Source organism: Grus americana, chromosome 10 (genome assembly GCF_028858705.1).
Source record: "Grus americana isolate bGruAme1 chromosome 10, bGruAme1.mat, whole genome shotgun sequence".
In the NCBI taxonomy this organism is placed as follows: Eukaryota; Metazoa; Chordata; class Aves; order Gruiformes; family Gruidae; genus Grus; species Grus americana.
The window spans coordinates 11,268,049-11,273,154 of record NC_072861.1 but is presented as its reverse complement, the minus strand read 5'-3'; positions in this window follow the sequence as shown (position 1 = coordinate 11,273,154).

Here is a 5,106-nt window from a genome sequence, read left to right as displayed (position 1 = left end):
GAGCATAGTCCACTAAATTCCACATGCAGGCAACTCAATCTGCCTGCTCCTCCAGTATTCACAAGCTAGATGCAGCTGATAACTGCAAAGAAGGTGCCAATGCAAGAGACTGCAGTGTTTCTCCCAGACTGAGGGCTTCACAATTGTCCTGGTTTCAGCTGGAAGAGTTAATTTTCTTCCTAGTAGCAGGTACAGTGCCATGTTTTGGATTTAGGATGACAATAAGGTTGATAACACAGTGATATTTTGGTTGTTGCTAGGCAATGTTTACACTAAGTCAAGGACTTTTCAACTTCTTACCAGCAAGGAGGCTGGTGGTGCACAAGAAACTGGGAGGGGACAGCTGACCCAAACTGACCAAAGGTATAGTCCATACCATATGGCATCATGTTCAGTATATAACTTGGAGGAAGCTGGATAGGGGTTTGGACTGTGGCTCAGGAGCTAGATAGGCATCAGTGGTCTGCAGGTGGTGAGCAATTGTGCTGGGCATCACTTGTATATTCTTTTGTTATTATTATTCTCTTCTTTTTCTGTCATATTAAGCTATCTCAACCCACAAGTTTTACCTTTTTTTTTTTTATTATTCTCTCCCCCATCCCACTGCGGGGGGCAGTGAGCAAATGGCTGTGATGTTGTTTTAGCTGCCTGCTGGGTTAAGCCACAACAGCAATAAGTTCTATACTCGAAGAAGCCTTGATATCAAGCAAATTCCCAGCAAGTCTTGTTTTGAGACCTTCCCTATTGCTTCACCACCACTGACCTAGATGATGACATGATAATGCAACCCAGCAAACCATTCCTTCTTATCTCAGCTGATCAAATTCATGAAAACTAAGAGATCATATCTCCCAGTGCTCTCACAGAATAACACATGAAGTGTGAGGAAAAGGACTTCAGTTGTCCTACTTGGACAACATTAAGTCATCTTTGTGTCACTTTTACATCTCTGAAATGAAAGCTTTACTGAACTCTCAAAATCTCCATTGATTTTAGATACAGTGAATCATTTTACAGGTGAAATAGTGGTATACTGAAAGGCCTCTAAAGGTTTGCTTTACAGTTTGATAAAAATGTGTTTTTTCATATTCAATCCACGTCACAGCACAGACTTTACATTTGTCTTTCAATGTCTTCTATACTTTCAGAAATCATTTTTCTTTAAGAAATAACCTTATCATAATTTCTCTCTACACTTTATGACCAGTACTATTTTTTACAAGACAAAAAACCCTCAAAAAAATCACAAGTAGTTTCTGCTTGGCTTTTTAAATCTTACACAGCAAGGCTTGAAAGTATACCATCAATTGCTATTAGGTAAATATGCCACAGAATATGCCTATTCATGTAATATTTTCATCATCTATGATTTGTGCACTAGTTCAAGCTCCAGCTGAATACTATGTTGCCTCGAAAAATCTGGCCAATCTCCTTTCTCCTCACATCATTAATTTCATCTACCAGCTGATAACAGGCCCTTCTACAGAGTTGAGGAGCCCCAGATGTCTTGTACCACTTTATAACTTGACTTTCTGACATAAATCAACAAAAAGAAAAAAATCAATAGTCTCAAAGATCAGACATTTTACTTAGTCACACTCACCATGATTTTTAGATTGTCTGCATTTTGTAGTCTTTTGATCTGCCTGACTCTCCAGGTTAATGATTGAAGCATATTACTATTTTATCTCATTACAATTTTCATCATTATGGATTTCTTCTGGGTTTTGGTGGGGTTTTTTTTCTCCTGCTCAATCAACTGCCTCCTGGTCAGAATAAAAATGGGATTGGTCATACTGAGTCACGACAGTGATTTTCTGCTCTAGTACAAATATAACTCCACTTTCAAATATGTTGTTCCATACACACAGAAATTAATGTACCTTCTTTCCTGTAGATGTGGATCCTTCAGCACTTAAGTCACTTCTATTTTCTTCCCCACGCCAGTGTAAGTTACAATTTACCTTCCAAAAGGCCTACTAAAAGTGACAGCATGTGATACACTAACTAAATCTGAGTTAATGCATGTTAACTATCCTGCCAGTTGCCAAACAAATGAGTTTTCCCTGCTTTTCCTTTAGCAGGGACACCGGTTGAGTTGCTGAGTAAAGGGGGGGAGACCCAGTTTTCAGAGTTTGTAGAAACTGAATCATTTTTGAGACATGCTTTCCTCTTCTAACTTTTTGAAACTAGCTAGTTGTATTAGAAGTTATTCAGGCAAAGACAGGGAACTGGTAAGATTCTTATTCAAGTTTTTACACAAATTCTTCTTTTGGGGAAAAAACAGGAGTTGCCAGCTGAACGCAGGATTCTGCCTAAAGACAGACAGCCATCAAGATTGCAGGAAGGGCTTTATTTCAAAAAATCCTGGCTCGAAGGCCACATCTTGTACTGGGATAGGTTTCCCTTAGTGGTTGTCAATGGCAAGTAGTCTGTAGAGATCACTGAAGGACTATGGAAACTTATCAGTGTCCTTTACATTTTTGGTTTCCTTCAAAATTCCACCAGTATTTAAAAGGGCCTTTAAAAGCTACTTCAGCTGCAAAGAGGACCCAAGATCTACAATCCAAAAATTTAGTCATACAAAAGCAAAGGCTCTAGGATCTACAGATGAATTCATATTGTCCGAGTTGAATTCAAGTCATTCATATATTGTATTTACAGGTACTCTGAGTCCCTCAGTGTGTGCAAGAGAAATAATTCACCTGAAGTGGTCTGGACAGCACGTTTCTAAGTAATTTCATTCTCCTTACTGGGACTGTTATAGGACTACATATAATCTAATTGCTTATGTTGCATGTTCCTAAGACTACCCATAAAATGCAATTTTATGTCTGGGTTGATGATATTTAGTTATTTATAGATAGGTGGGTAGCAGAGTGCCTTTTGCCATGCTCTTAGAAATGGCCATGAAGTAATGCCCACGCAATGTCAGATGAGGATGTTTCCATACTGTTCTGAAAATCACATTAAGCCTTACAGAAACCACAAACAAGTATATCAACATTCTGCCATTTAAGCGAAGCCTGTGGATGTTAGTGAATTGCTCCACAAAAAAATTGTTTTCTATCTCTATGAGTACCTCTCAGAGGTTATGATTCCCTTTAGTCCAAAGGGTGCTACACTTTTTAAGCAGGAACTCTATCCTAAGACTGATCTCAGCTGTTGAATCACTCTTTCAGTCACAGGTGCATCACTCCTGGACTGAAATCCACAGCATTAATTCAGTCACGTTCCCAATGTGCGGATACATCTTATGGCTGCAAAATGGGAGTCACAGCACCCAGTGTAAAGGAGCAACCTAGGCAGCTACAAAACACTGTATGCTTCAAGGCTTTTCCTGATAATATCAATTTTGAACAGTGTTAAGATTCTACGTAAGATGTACAACTCTGTGGATCTCAGCATTTGCCTTTTGTGGGAAAGCATGATCTACCATATCCTAATAATTCATGATGTCTAGGCAACGTTATCATGTGAATAAATATTAGCCTTCAAAACACAACAATCTGAAATGTTTTGGTGGGTTGGTTTTTGTGCATTGAAAACTAGAAGAACACAATACAGAAATAACCACAGAATTGTTTTCTAGTATACATAAGTGTGTAAAAAACATTGTGACTATAGGAAAAAGTGTGAATGTTTGCATAAAGAACAGGATTAGAAACACTAATGAAACAACTGACACCATCTATAAAACATTCTGGAAAGACAGTACAGTATAGGTCCTCCATAGTTTCCTAGCAACAAAATTTTCTCTGCTTTCTCAGGAGTAGCATGAAGTTGTGGAATCCTCCTCCTACACATAATTTGAAATCAGCAATGAAAACAAGGATGACCCATCTTCCAAACTAGAAGCAGAAAACTGTTTCAAAGCTTGCTGAAACACAACTCAGTAACAAGCAGCATCTGTTGTTGATTTCCCTGTATTTTACTTGCATCTCAGACATGGTCACTTAAATGTAGCCAACAGATGATCAACTCTCATAATGAAGAGATTAACTCAATAACATATAGAAAGTAAGGAATGTGACATTTTAAAGTAACTTCAGTGACCACCACAAGAATTAAAAACAATTCCCAAAGACAGTGGCAAACAGGAAAATGGTTTTGACCAGTAGCTGTCCCCTACCTTTTTCTAGACAAGATCAGAATGGGGACAAAATAAAAGACAATCCCCTGCTTTATCCTGTATTTTACAGTGGTCCCTTGAGGAAAATTCTTTTAAGTTTATTTTCACAACTCCAGAACAGAGAAAGCAGAAACAAAGATCATGCTTTGGCTAATCAATCTTATATTTTAGTATTATTGGTATCCCACCAGTAATGAAATGTAAAATTGCAAGTAAAATAAGTATCTAATTTATTAGGGCTTTAAAATAATAATGCTGGACTCCCTGCTCATAAAAACAAGTGACAGTCATGGCCTAACCAGTAAAATTTCCACACAGAATTTCCTCAAAAGAACTTTCCAACCAAATTAACAGGTGCATTTTCAATTTGGGAAGGTAGCTTTTATTTAATTGCTTAGAATGCAAAGTTATGAATGCAAGAGTGTGCCAATCTACAGCAAATTGTATACTTTGTTTGCAAGATATGCATCCTCCTAAGCACAGGACCAATCATCATCCCAAAAAGAATGGTAAAGTATCTTAAAAAAAAAAAAAGACAAATATCACTAAAGCAGTACAAGACTATTAGATACCCAGACAATTCAAATTACAGTTTAATACAGCAAATCTTATTATACAAGCAAAATCCTACTCTACGTAAATGGAAAAAGTAACATCATCCTCATGGCCAAAAAATAGACATGAACATTTATGTCATTCAGTTCTCACAGGAGTCTTGTTTCTATAAGGTAAGAGGAAACAGGATAAGATACTGCTTTTGGGGGAAGGGGGACGACAACATGAACAAAACCACAAAAAAACCAAACACACAAAAAGCGGGTACTACTCTGGCTGTGCTGTTTTCCTGTGTCTGTAAGCATACATATTAGCAAGCTTGCCTCCCCAGTTTGACTGCTCCTCCTTTAAAAGTTTTCACCCTTGTTCAGTGTTGTATCAGCTCAAGGGAAAAGATGTTTATTGTTCCTTCTTCCTTT